This window comes from Toxorhynchites rutilus, chromosome 2 (assembly GCF_029784135.1).
Source record: "Toxorhynchites rutilus septentrionalis strain SRP chromosome 2, ASM2978413v1, whole genome shotgun sequence".
NCBI lineage: Eukaryota > Metazoa > Arthropoda > Insecta > Diptera > Culicidae > Toxorhynchites > Toxorhynchites rutilus.
The window spans coordinates 71662710-71677730 of record NC_073745.1 but is presented as its reverse complement, the minus strand read 5'-3'; the positions used below and the strand labels follow the sequence as shown (position 1 = coordinate 71677730).

The 15021-nt window shown below is 40.4% G+C and overlaps 1 pseudogene; it reads left to right on the top strand.

The window, feature by feature from the left end:
- Positions 1-243: 243 nt before the first annotated feature.
- On the top strand, positions 244-784 carry LOC129765837 (replication factor C subunit 3-like; annotated as a pseudogene).
- The last annotated feature ends 14237 nt before the right edge of the window (positions 785-15021 follow it).

Sequence of the window (15021 nt, the reverse complement as noted above, 5' to 3'; positions counted from 1 at the left end):
CGCTCACTACAGACTTTTTTTCAGCCGACAGTTTGGTCGGATCGGCGTACTGGTGCAAAAACCGACCCAATTGAATCGGTGTAATGTGCGCACATACATACCTCTATCGGTCTCTATCGGAACTATCGGTCGACAAGTCAGTGTGCAGCATGCGGGGGCTCTTACTTTGACAAAGGCCAACACGAAAACAACAAGTCACCAAGTATTTTTGTATATATAATACATCAAATATTTTTGTTCGCAATGGCTCTCTGGGTTTACCGCTACCGACCGCGCCAGCTGTCCAAACTGGACTACCACAAAACGCAAGATACGCATCTGATTAAGCTTTGCTCCCAGAGAGACTTCCTGCATGTTCTACGGTCCTTCCAGGCCAGTAAGAAAACTCGCATCATGTGTCTGCTGCGGAAACTTTACCAACCGGGTGCGGAACGGCTACGCAATGAAATAATCAATTTCACAACGCCCTCGAACCGGAAGGTGGAAATCAGGACCATCAGCAATAATTACCACATCGAGTTGAATTCATCGGTTGCCGTGATATATAACAGGGTGGTCGTGTCGAATTTGATCAGGCAAATTGATCCCAGTGGGTAGAGGGAATATGAGACTCGTCTTGTCCGAAGTGGATTAGCTGACCAAAGATACCCAGGATGCGCTGAGAAGAACCATTGAAAAGTATTTGTCTAGGTGCAGATTGATTTTGTGCGCCAATTCTACTTCGCGGGTTATTCCCGCGGTTAGGAGTCGTTGCTTGGGAATAAGAATGCCGGCTCTATTTTAGGAGGATATTCTTAAAATTTTGAATGTAAGCTTGTAAGATTGCTGGAAGTGGTGAGGAAACAGCTATACGAACTGCTATCCCAAGGCGTTCTATCGAATGTTATAATCTGTGGATTGGTACCGAATCTGGTTAAAAATTGCGATATGAGTCTGAAGACGCAAACGTTGAATTTTGCCGGGTACTATGAACACCGGATGCAGCAAGGAAGCAAACATATATTCCATCTGGAATTGTTCGTGGCGCAGTTAATGGCACGGTATAAGAAGTTTCTCAATAAAGCCTCAATGCAAGTGGATGATTTTTGAGCGATTCTTTGAGATCGCAATTTTTTTAACTACAAGAAATATATATTCGCTCGATTAATCGAATACTGAAGGACAATTGTTCGAATGAATCGAATATTGGCCCACGATTAATCGATAATCGAATAAACGAAAAATTTAGACATCTCTAACAACAACAACAACTTCTACTTCAACAAACGAATCTAAACAACCGTCACGATTGTCAAAAATGATTGGAACTGTCTGATCACTCACATTTCTACTACCATCATACGCCACAACCACCGCTCTCGTAACGTAAAGTTGTAAACAGAGCGATCGGCAGTGAGAGGCATTGGAACCAACCGTCATTTGGTTAGGTGTCAGAAACAAAGAGTGAGTATCACTACTGAATATTTGGATCTCACGTGCCGTGAGAGGAATTGAGTGACTACGGTCAGCTTTTTTGTGACATTGACGGTGATGGATTGCAGCTCTGGATACAAGTGACATCATCGATTTCTCTACATCGACTCTCTATTTCGGTCATAACTTAGCTGCAAACACATTCCCAGCTGTATTAAACAATGTGGAAGATAGGTCAGAACCTCATCTATCGGATTCTACAGCAAACTCAAATTGGAACGTTTTTGCAGTTGAGTTATTAAGTAAAGAAAAAGCTGATGAAGGGAAATCGATCAAATCACTTACACCCCTTTCCTTCATATAAGATATGCATAATCATTATTTTCGAATTTTTAATTTTTTTCGAAAGTATACTATCATTTCTCTCCCCTTCATCCATATTCTAATAACATACACATAGTTGGAAATCCTTAAACTTTTAAATTGCTGCTGAAATATTTGAAAATGAAAAAAAACGTCAAATGTCGCTTTATTCTTTTCACCCTATTTTGAGACTGGGCACGTTAATGGGCAAATAAAAAAATGGGTCTGATTTTTTTTGACTGCTGACCAATCGCTGCAATTTTGAGCAAAATTGAAGCAATCAAAAAACTGTTTTTTTTTATTTAGAATCGCTGTATTTAAATATATTCCACCATGTACATGTTCCTTACACATTAGAGGTAGTCAAAATCGTATTAAAAATAGGAGGGCAGCCACTGAAAGGGGGAGGGACTGAATTCCGAACAAATCCATGTATAATTTTCTATTTTTATAGAAAAAACAGAACTCTATCAAAATTTGACCGTAATACAGTCACAAATGATTTTAAGCAACTTGTTTCGATCATAACAAGTAAAGAAAAAATAATGAAAATATGTTTGTATACTTGCGAGTATGAAAATCTTCCATAGTGCATTGGCTGCACCATCTCAGATTGCAGCGAAACTTTGTAGATTTAAAGACATTGATCATGTAAGGAGAGTTTGCATACTTGAAATCTCCAAAATAAAATTAGATTTTTTTTTAAACTCTATTATTTGAATTGCCATACTATCATTGTTTATTGAACAAGTATTCATCAAAGACGAAGGGGATTTTTTTTCATCAAACAACAATATCTCTGTATTGAAAGATCTTACAGGAACGTTGCAATAATCAAATGAAGGCTGAATGATACGGTTAATTGGATTTGCTATTAAATTTGTTGGCAAAAAATTGTGTAAGTCCACAGAAACTATATCTACATTTGGGTGCCAATGAAAATTGTCATATCTAATATCGAAAAGTTACCTCATAAAAAATGTTCACCACCTCGAAAAAAAACCCAATGCCGAATTTCAGCTCAATCGGATTTAAGGGAGAATGGCGCAAAGCGGTCAAAATTTGAATTTTTGAAAAACGAAAAATCGCCCAAGGGTGGAGTAAAGGCTGTAAATCTCGACGTGTCATGAAATTTTAAGACATTTGGCACCATCTTTTTTAAACCCTGATTTCCGGTGATTTTTCTGTTTTCAAAAAAACTTAAATTTTAACGCTTGTGACACCAGTAAATGAAGCCCGAATGAGCTAATATTCTGCATAGGGTATATTATCGTGCAAATCAACATGTCATAGCAAGTTTCGAATGAAAAATCGAGATAACTATTTTTATTGGCACCTAAAACCATGCGTTTCGTTTTGTACTCCGAAAAAAAAACCCAGAATGCCGATCCTTAACAAAAAAAAAATTCGAGATGACTTTAGATCTCGACGTTTCATGCAATTTTAAGACATTTGGCATCAAAAAAAAATCGAAAATCCCGATTTCCTTTGACCGCTTTGCGCCACTCTCCGATTGAGTCCGATTGAGCTGAAATTCGGCATAGGGTTTTGTTTCGAGGTGGTGAACATTTTTTACAGGGTGACTTATAGAAATTTTAGGGCCGATTTTTTCCCATACATTCATTGGCGCCTTAATCTACATACACCAAGATAAAAATTTGTTCGTAAAATATTCCAAAACTTGAGTGTTTAAAAATCCAAATTAGTCCATCTCACCATCCTGCATTCATTCTATGTAGAAAAAATTGTATTTCATTTGTAATTAAAAAAATCGGCAATTACTTTTCTCGCAACCCAATATTTGGTGCAAAAACAATCCCATATGGTTGGTTTCCAGAGACATGATAAGTTATCAAAGTTGCTGTTCGATTTTTTCAAATGCTTGAAAACTAATATCGAAATTTTGTACTTAAGATTCAAACGGAAAAGAATAAGGCATGACTGTCGATCGGTCCTTTCCATCCATTATACCACAAACTAAACTTGTGTAGTTTTTTTCCGCACAAAACAAACCGTGTCTGCTCTTGTCAGCCGGATTTCGGCACGAAAACCAAAAAGCACTCTCGCTCCTAGTTTGCATAAATTGACCTCGAAAAATGTTCGTGAGAACACGTTTTTGTGTGTGTATGAGTCGGATTTTCGAATAGCATCGTGACAAGGCACTCTCATAGTGTTTGCAGTGGTAGACAGATTTTTTCTTCGCTTCAACGTCAGCATTTGGAAGTATCTACTTGTGGACGGAGAGAGGAATAATGATAGGGTTTTTTTACAAGTAGGGACGATTTTTTCATTTTCGGTGCATGATGCTGCGAAAGCTATTCTCTGAAATATGAAATGACTCCAACCGCATTCAGGTTAATTAACGAAAATGAACGACACGCCGGTAAACCTTCCGGGAAAGTCATCTCTTCCCACGCCGCTTTTCCTGTCTCCCAATAACCGAAGCGCTGGAAGCGTTTCGTCATCTCAGGCTTTTTCAGGCAATTTCTAAAAGTATGCTGCCATCATCATCATCATCATCATCATTGCTGCGGCACAGGATAGCTCCCGGCGCGAGAATATGGCAGGAGCCCATTATCGGCCAATAAATGTTTGAAGAGCATTCATGGCACTTTTTTTTCAGGTGAAGTGGGGGACGAGGGGATTCCGATTCTGTACAACAGGTAGCGTTCCTCCCAGCGCGGAATCAGTCCTTCTCCTTCCTACCCCTGCTTACGCTTCGTTTAATTTCCGGGGAAAGTGAAGAGTTGGGTTAGGTTGACACTTTGCGGCATTGTTGCTCATAAACTGACGATTTTGTGGTGTTCACATGTTCACTTCGAACGGTGACTAAATTTTGTTCCCCAGCAATGATTTCGGATAAGATATTTGATGGGTGAAAGTTTCACTTGTGGCGGAAACGGTGTGTTTCGTTAGAATGTGTCGTGTTGAGGAAATGTGAATGTGAGTTCTAGATTTGATAATGGTTTTTTCCATATGATGGGAAGTAGACAAGACTTTTAACAAATCAAATATTGTTTTTTTGCGGGTTTATGGAATAGTTTTCAAAAACATAGTGTATTTTTAGTTAACTAAAAAAGAGTGATTTTGTTTTTTTTTAATTTTTCAACCACGTGTTTTACACTTTATTATTATTTTGGCGTAGGACTGCGCCTGACAGGAATTTATGAGGGTTAAACGAAAATTTAAACACTGAACATCTAGGTAATAATGAAAGCTTTCGAACGCTTATAACTCAATAATTTCTTAGTAGAACACAAAGAAGCTTGCATCGATTGATTGGAAATATTTCTCCGCATAGATTACAACAAAGATTTTTTATCGATATAAATAATTGAATTCTAAAATTTCAAGCATTATCCTCAAACTGTACCGACCAAAAGGGGCGTCTAGAATAACAGCGGAATATAATTTCAATACATCAATACTACTACGAGAGCAAAAGTGGCTTTTATCTTTTCATATCCGGCTACTCACCGTGCATATCATTCTATCCAAGGTATTCTTTCGAATAATAAATCGCACTAATTCCTGACAGCAGTACCAAACAGCTTCAAGCTGTAATTTTATTTGAATGCATTATTTCATCATCAGTTCATTAATTTCTTATTTACTTACAAATTCAGTGCGAAAAAAGGATCAAACCAAATGGCAAAATGATCTTAACGAATATTATAAGTTACGATTATCCTCTTGTATATTCTGTTGTTTTCATCAGCATGACAAGTATTGCTAAGCATGACGAGGCATCTCTAAACTATTGTCGTCCTGCATGGCAGGGTTGCCGATCTGCTGGTGGTGGCAACATCCTCCCCCCGGTGGAACCCGTGGTGGCTGTGGTTCCATCTACGCCTGCAACCTCCAGCACAGCCAGTTTTGAAACTGGTCGCCGAAATACGCCACTGGAAGTTTGCACGATTGCTTGTCTAACGGTGCCATCTTTTCCGGTTATCACCTCCAATATTCGACCTCGATTCCAATTGTTTTTTCTGGTATCATCCAACATCAGTACAAGGTCATCCACTTGCGCATTCCTCGTCTCACCAAACCATTTCGTACGTTTTGTGAGTACTGGCAAGTACTCTCTGATCCAACGCGACCAAAATCGATCCATGCATCCTTGAATCTTATTCCATGATTGTTTTAGCATCACACTATCGCTTGTGGTTACGCTGCATTCCTCTTTTGAACCAGATGAACTCCCTAGAAGGAAGTGGTTAGGAGTAAGAGCCTCTTTTTCCTCAGAGTCCAGAGGTAAGTACGTCAAGGGCCTACTATTCACTAGCGATTCCGCTTCCAATAGCAATGTATGCAGAGATTCATCATTCATTCGTTCATCGTTATACGCCGAGATAATAGCAGTTTTTATCGACCTTACTATCCGCTCCCACGCACCTCCCATGTGTGGGGCACTAGGAGGGATGAATCGCCACTTAGTTGTTGTACTTGTGAAGGTTCTAGTTAGTCCAGCATTGATTTGCTCCCTCAAAACTCTTTCTGCACCTTGAAAATTTGTAGCATTGTCACTGTGTATTTCTAGGGGAGCTCAGACGACAGACGAAACGGCGCACGCTTCGGATACAGGACTCAGTGGTTAAATTGTGGACCATCTCCACATGGACAGCACGAATTGTCATACATGTGAAAAGCGCCACCCAGCGCTTCACACTACTTCTTCCAACTTTCACGAATAAAAGCCCAAAGTAATCAACCCCTACATAACTGAAAGGGCGTACATACGGAGATAATCTGGCTAATGGTAAAGCTGCCATTTGAGGAACTCGTGGGACTGCTTTTTTTATCCTACAGTATTGACAGTTTTCAACTACTTTCTTCACCTGGGCTCGTAAATTCGGAACGTGGAAACGTTGGCGAACTTCATTGACCACTGTCTCATTGTTCGCGTGTAGCAGAATACGGTGCTGTCGATCGATGATTAGATGAGTTAGGTGATGTGATTTTGGCAATATGATGGGGAATTTGAGATCTCTTGAAGCGCAAGAAGCCGCTCCTATCCTACCATCTATTCGTAGGATGCCTACTTCATCCAAAGTCGGTGTAAGTTGATACATTTTGCTGGTCTTGTCCAGAGCACGACGTTCAGTATCAGCTACTTTTTGATTTCTAGATAATGTTGCCATCTCTTCTGCAAAACACTCCCACTGTACCGATCGAATCAAAAATTTTTCAGCCTCCTGTAACTCGTTCTGTGTTAGATCACCAGTTTGGTAATTGCGGTTGCGTTTCGAATTGACGATAAATCGGTAGACATAAGCAACGGAACGATGCAAACGATTCCAGGACGAAAATCGGCTGACATCGACGATCGGTTCCGGAATGAAAAACTCTTGATGTATGTATAGTGATCGCAGTTCGTCTTTGCATTGTTGCACTCGATGATGCGGTATCTCCCAGTCGATCCATTCATCCTCGGGTTTACAAAGGAATTCTGGTCCGCTAAACCAGATACTATTCGAACAGAAGTAGGGACCAACTCCCCATTTTGATGCTTCGTCAGCGGGATTCTTATCTGATGGCACCCATTGCCACTCCATTTGTTGCGTATACTCCTGGATTTCACTCACGCGATGTGCAACGAACGGTTGAAATCTACACGGATCCGAATTGATCCAGCTCAACGCCACTGTCGAATCTGTCCACAGGAACCTCTTGGTTATCCCAAAGTTGTGACCGTCTACGACGAACTTCATAAGGCGGGCCCCCTGCACACAGGCTTGTAACTCGAGCCTCGGGATTGTCATTAGTTTTAAAGGCGCAACTTTCGTTTTTGCTGCAACCAAAGCAACTTCTGCTTTCCCATCAGAATTCACGACGCGCAAATATGAAACGCACGCGTAAGCAGCCGGACTCGCGTCGACGAATGTGTGAATTTGAATATCATGCATGCATTCCCCAGAAATACTTCTAAAGTAGCTACGAGGGATACGCACTCCATTAATACTCCTGAGCATTGCGGTCCAGATTTGCCAACGCTCGAATGATGACTCAGCGATTGGCTCGTCCCAATCTGATCCTGCACGCCATATGTCCTGCAACAGGATTTTCCCGTGTACAACATACGGTGCCGCCAAACCAAGCGGATCAAATAGTGTCATTAGGCATCTAAGTACCTGCCGTTTGGTTGGTATCGCGCTACTAGCGATCAGATCCGTTATATCCGCTCTCATCTCGGTGGAATATTTAAGTTCATCTCTCTCCGTAAGCCACTGCATACCCAGAACTCGTTCTGTTTCTTCCCCATTCATTACCCCAAGGTTTTTTACGACAGTCTCCTTAGGCTCTCCAAGATAAAATGGAATCTCATCAAAGTTTGATCCCCATCCTCGAATCTCAAATCCGCCACTTTTGTGGATTGCTTTCACCTCCGACGCTACCTTTTTTGCTTCTTCAATAGTCAGAAAACTATCCAGATAGTCGTCCACATAGTGGCATTGGATGATCCCTTCCACGGCTCTCGGGAAATCCTGAGAAAATCTCTTTGCATTTACGTTTTTAACGTATTGGGCCATAGCAGGTGAACATGTCGCTCCAAATACTGCTACGTCCATAATGTAGACGTCTGGTTGTTTGCCAGGATCGTCCCGCCATAGAAAAAGTTGTGCACATTTATCCATTCCTCTTATTTTTAATTGGTGGAACATTTCCTTGATGTCGGCGGTCACTGCCACAGGAAATTGTCGGAAACGGAACAACACGTGCAGCAGCGAAGTGAGCTCGTCGGGACCTTTGAGGAGTAGTGTGTTTAAGGAGATACCATCAACCTTTGAAGAAGCATCCCATATCAATCGGACCTTCCCGGGCTTCTTCGGGTTTACTACAGCTCCTAGCGGCAAGAACCAGATTCTACGGGGATCAAAGTTAGTCATCTCCTCAGGTGAAGCTCGGTGCGCGTAACCCTTCACCTGATACTCTCGAATTTGACGTAAAATGTTTTCTCGTAGGATATGATCTTTCTCCATTCTTTTTTCTAAGCATTCTAACCTTTTCAAAGCCATACTGTAGCTGTCCGGGAACTCGACATTTTCATGTTTCCACAACAAACCCGTCTCATATCGATCTCCAATCCGTCGAGTGGTCTCTTGCATGATACGCCTAGCCCGCTTATCTTCTTCTGATATGTCTACAGCTTGTTTACTTTCGACGTCATCCAGTGCAAAATATGCTTTCACGTTATCGTTCAAAGCTTTATCACCCCCGCATTCACAAATATGATAGCTGTATGCTTGAATATCTTTCTCTTTTCGGCAGCCGTATACGTTCCAGCCTAGTCGGGTTTTCACGGCTGTCGGACCACCATTTTCACCTTCACGCGTTTTCAATGGAACTGCTAGGTTCAAATTATCGATGCCGATTAACATCTGCGGTTTAGCGTTATTATAACCTACTAAGGGAAGCCCTTGAAGGTGGGGGAAGCGTTGCTTCATTGTGTCCACGGGAAAACTCTGCGTTGGTAAATCTAGAGATTGAATTGTGCCAACATCTACCATGCGATACCGCTTATTTTTTCTCAACCCAGAAATGTCGAAAGCAACACGTTTTGAATTATGTTCTTGTCTCGTTACATTGCCAGTCCACTTTAAGCAGAGTGGTTTGATATATCCTTCTACTCCTAGTTCTTCTGCTAAACTCCTTTCTATCATCGTAAGGGATGAGCCTTCATCCAAAAAGGCGAACGTATTCAGGCTACCTGCACGTCCATATAGCGTGACCGGAACGATCCGAAAGAGAAGTTCAGACAAATTGTCCTGATGCACGTGGTTGGCTTCTGTCTGGTCTCGCTTCGGAGATGACTGTACCGAGGGGGACGAATGCAATAGCGGATGATGACGGTATTGGCAACCATCTACTCCGCAGCGTGTTTTACTGCGGCATGCCCTGCGCCCATGCCCAAAAAGACAGGTACGACAGAGTGCTTGGCTTTGTATTTTCTTCCAGCGATCATCAATTTACATTGCTAGAAAAGTTCTGCATTCTCTAGCGCGATGTCCATATCTCTGACAGATTGAACATTCTATTCCTGTCGTTTCTACGGGACGATTTCTCGTGTCGCATTCTTGGAAGTTTTCTTCGGCATCTGCGTGAACAAAGCTACGGTCAATTTGCTTCTGTCTCACAATTTTGTGTAGTTGATCACTGGTTGGGAAAGATGTTACACTGTATGCATCCTCTACTATTTCCTCCATGAATTTACTGAACGTTTCTAAATTGACGACAGTTACTTGTTTTCGGCGACTGGCCCACCGCATTTTATAGTCAGCAGGTAACTTGCTTACCAAATCTTTTAGTAACGTAGGGTTGCCCAAATGTTCCGGGAGGTTCGCTGCAATTATATGGTCACAGAGCCCCTGTACCATCGTTCCAAACTCAATCAGCGAATCAAGCTTATCGGCTCTCGGTGACGAAGATGTTCTCACTTTCTCGATAAAGGATTCTATCAAAATTTCGGGGCGACCAAAACGCATCCGCAGTGACTCAATCACTTGGGGTACGGAGGTGGGTAGAATTAAGCGACTCCGTACGGCCTCCCAAGCAATGCCCTTTAGGCAGCGTTGAAGACGAATCATGTTTTCGCCGTCACCATACCCACACGCCTCCGTAGTGTAATTAAAGTTGCTAATAAAAACAGGCCAGTCCGCAGGAACACCTGTGAAAACTGGTAAATCTCGTGGAAGAATTTGTCTAGCAGCGAGTTGATTTTGTGTTGGTCCAACTCTAACGGGAACCTCTTCTGCAACTGGTTCATTAGTGACATAATTCTGCCCTGAGTGCGCGACGCTTCGCTGCTGCTGCTGCTGTGGTAAGGGAAATTCGAACAATGGGTTTCGGTTCCCAGTAGATACTTGAGAAAAAACACTGTTTCGTTGTCCTAAAGATACGTTATTTCGCGGTTGATCAAAAGTGGTGGATTCACGTTGAATAGGTTGCTTTACGGTTGCGACAGGGGGGACATTTTGACCACTTTTTTTTAATGAAACGAGTTCACGCTGCTGTTCACGATCATTTTGCAAATCATCGCGTGCAAGAGGTAAAGAACCATCGACGTGTTCTATGAAGCGAGTGCTATTCCTTGATCCCATAGGGATTGATGGTGCCATCGACACTGGTGCTATGGTTTCTACCGGAGATATTTCACAATTTACCCCATTCAGTTGAAACGAACATCCTCTTGAAACATTTGTTGTATTCGGAAGAGTTTTAGGAATCGCCCCCTTCGCTATCGTCGATATTGATTCATTACGTGTTTTCTGTAATTCAAGCTGGAGTTTTTTCAGTTGCTCCTGTAAATCCTGGATCAGCTTCTGGGATTCCTCCTCGCGCCTATTCATTTTTCCCTGGAGTTCCATCACAAGTTTGCCTTGTTGCTGTGACGATTGGGCGTCCTGCTGGGTTACTGCTTCGATGGCAATACCACCCACTGCACCTTCATTTTCGTTTACAGCCATGGAAGCTTCTGCATGCTGCTCCACCCACCGATTAGTGCGTCTCGTTGAACTGACGATACTACGCTTACTACGAACACTCTTGTTTTCGTCGTCTCGTCCTGCCTGCACCTGTTGCTTTTGTTCCAGGTGCTTTTTTTGTAGTTCGTGTTCCCGTTGCATTTGCTGCCTCTCTAGCTCATGCTGCTCAGCCAAACGTTGCTCGCGTAATCTCTGACCAGAGGACGTTGATCTCGTTGAGGACGCTACGACGGTAGTTGATTGGTTTGTGATTGAAAGGCATCGTGAACAGATCCAATCACGGCATTCCACTGATGCTGTTACCCCGGCACAAGAGAAATGCCACCAGTCATCACATTTATCGCAGCATACCATGTTGTCAGCCGTATCAGGCCGATTACAAGCTACACACGACTTGGTTTGCTCAGGCGTCATCACGGAATCATTCATACCGATGAATTTCTTGAAGATTTATTCTTTCGAATAATAAATCGCGCTAATTCCTGACAGCAGTACCAAACAGCTTCAAGCTGTAATTTTATTTGAATGCATTATTTCATCATCAGTTCATTAATTTCTTATTTACTTACAAATTCAGTGCGAAAAAAGGATCAAACCAAATGGCAAAATGATCTTAACGAATATTATAAGTTACGATTATCCTCTTGTATATTCTGTTGTTTTCATCAGCATGACAAGTATTGCTAAGCATGACGAGGCATCTCTAAACTATTGTCGTCCTGCATGGCAGGGTTGCCGATCTGCTGGTGGTGGCAACACAAGGGGAATAAGAAAAATAAGACAACGAAACAAACGATACAATGAACGCCTGAAAAGTAGCGAAACACTGCGTCGCAAGCCTCACCCCTGTATCATTCACCTGCCTATAAATATGCATAAAATTCGCCACTTCACTGCGATAGCGATCGTTCCTTTTCTAACCGAGAAGCAGTTCACATCATGAGGAGCGGTAACAAGGCAGCGAAATCAACAGAACCCCAGCAACAGCAAAGAGTTTCTAAATTTTCTTAATTTCTCCGCACAACCAGAACCATCAGTTTCGCTTCTATTACTACTTGTTTCATTCTGCCGTTTACCAACCAGAAGGAGTAACCCGTTCTCGTGGATATTTTAGAGCTGCTCAAAGGTTATTGACACACCGTCACAAATCTCCCGACATCAATCCAATTAAGAAAAATCGGTGGGCATTATCTGCGTAAGAAAGTTAAAAACTATCAAATTTCTAACAATAACAATTTTAAAAGCCACTTGATAGATGAATTGATGAATATTTCTCCCAAATACACCAAAAACCTCGTTGATCTCGGCTAAGATAGCTAAAGACAGTTACAATGAACAAGGGTTACTATATGAAAGATGAACTCCTGAAATTGATCAACGCATTCAAAATCGAATTTAAATTTCAACTACCGTAAGAAAATGTGTTTGAGTCAATTTTTCAACATTCACTAATCCACAATCATTTCTCAAGAAATGAAAAGCATCTTTCGAAAAATAGATAACATATTTTTTTCATTTCCATGTGACATTGTGACTTCATTTGAATAAAACGTTTCGAATGTTCTAACTTTCAACAGTAGTGAAAAGAGATCTGCATAATAGCTTGCAAATTTGAATTTTAGTCACTGTATATTTCTGCAGTATGTTGTGCAGGATTATAAATCTAAAACTCAGTCACCTGGATATCTTATTTTGAACAAAATAGACCCTCTCTAAGCTACAAGAGTCTCAAATACAATTTCCACCGTTATCGATCATTTCACCACCGACATGTTTCAATACAATTTGCATTGGTCAAAAAGATCTTCATTAATTACGATAATATAAACAACTTGTTGTCAAGAAACGTTCTAGACACTTGCCAGAGTTTCCATGATATCACTGAGGAATTTTATGATGTCATTAATATCAATAGATGTGAGACTACATACAGGAAAAAGAAAACAAACATTCGTAAACCGTACGTAAATAATTTATTGCTGAATGAAATAAACATGAAAAATAAATTATTCAAAGAATATCGAAGTGCAAAACAAAATTCTACAAGAAAAAATGAATTATTCATGCTATATGCCAGGAAAAGAAATCAATTAAAAAACGCTATAAAGTTAGCCAAAGAAAGATACTATAATAGATTAATCAAACAAAACATAAATAATTATAAGAAAACATGGATAACAATAAGGGAAATTATTTTCCAAAATTCTACAGGAGCAATTGGTAAGCAAGTTCTGTCGATAGATGAGAATAATTGTCGTTTGATCTCAAACAGATAAATAGTGAATTGTTTGAATGAATATTTCATAAATGTTGGTTTGAGCCACCAGGTGTCGATTATGAGGCCTATCTTCGACCAAGAACACAAACTTACTTTTATTTTTCGGAAGTTAATGAGCCGCTAGAGCCGCGGTTGGTGTCGATGAAATATCAATAAGGTTCATTCAAAAATGCAAAGCTATTATCGTACCAAAAGTAACAGAGATAATGAACAACATGATACAATCATCTCAATTTGATGATTGTCTCAAAACAGCAAAAGTAGTGCCTCTACACAGGTCAGGTGATAAACTTTCTAAAACTAATTATAGGCCTATCTCTATTCTTCCTGCTTTATCCAAAATTCCTGAATCAGTGATAAATTGGCAAATCAAAAATTAACTATTGGAGGAGAATCTCATCAGTTGTAAACAGTTTGGTTTTCTACCTAAAAAAAGCACTGAAACTGCCTCACTAGAACTAATGAATTTTATAGTAAGGGGCTTAGGAGAATTTGTTGGCTGTATTTTTATAGATTTGAGTAAGGCTTTGATATAATGATAGCCAAATTATGTTAATATGGCTTCTCACCTCAAGCGGTCGATCTACTGAGATCATACCTATCGAATCGTAAGCAGTACTGTTACGCTAACATGACATCGAGCGATCCTTTAGTGATTAAAACTGGCGTACCTCAAGGGTCAATTCTTGGACCTATGCTTTTTAATATTTTTAATAAATGACTTGTTTAATCTGCCTCTAAAACGTGTACTACAATGTTATGCTGATGATGCGGTTTGTAAATATAGAGCCAAAGACTTAGGGACTTTAGAGAAACTGATGCAACATGATCTCAATTTACTCCCACATTGGTTCTCTGCCAATAGAATGCAGATTGATAATAAAAAATCTTGTTTCATTATTTTTCACTTAAACACTATATCGATTCACTACAATTATTCATAAATAACGATCAGCTTATGCAAGTAGATAAAATTAATTACTTAGGTCTCATACTGAATAAAAACTTAAAATGGAAAAGTCATATAACATCGGTGAAAAACAAGATAACACCTATTGTTTTCGCTCTCAAGAAATCTAGAAATTGTTTAAACATGCACACCTGTTGGCATTTATACAACGCATTCATAATGCCTCATCTTTGTTACATGAGTACAGTTTGGGGATCTGCTGCAGCAACACACCTAAATGTACTAGAACTCTTCAGAATAGAGCCGTAAAAATCATACGCAAAATGCCGGCATTGTTTCCAACCGCAAGATTGTATTCTGCAGAATTGCTTTCATTTGACAATATTCACAAGTATAACATTTTGCTACTGGTATTTAAAATTAAAAATGGCTTGGTAAAATCTAATATTCAACTGATTGAACTCAAAGCATACATTATCATAATACCAGAAACAGAAACAATTTCTACGTTTCGAGGTCTAGAACAGAAATAGCACTTACACATTTCTTCAACTCTGGTGTGTCTCAATTCAATG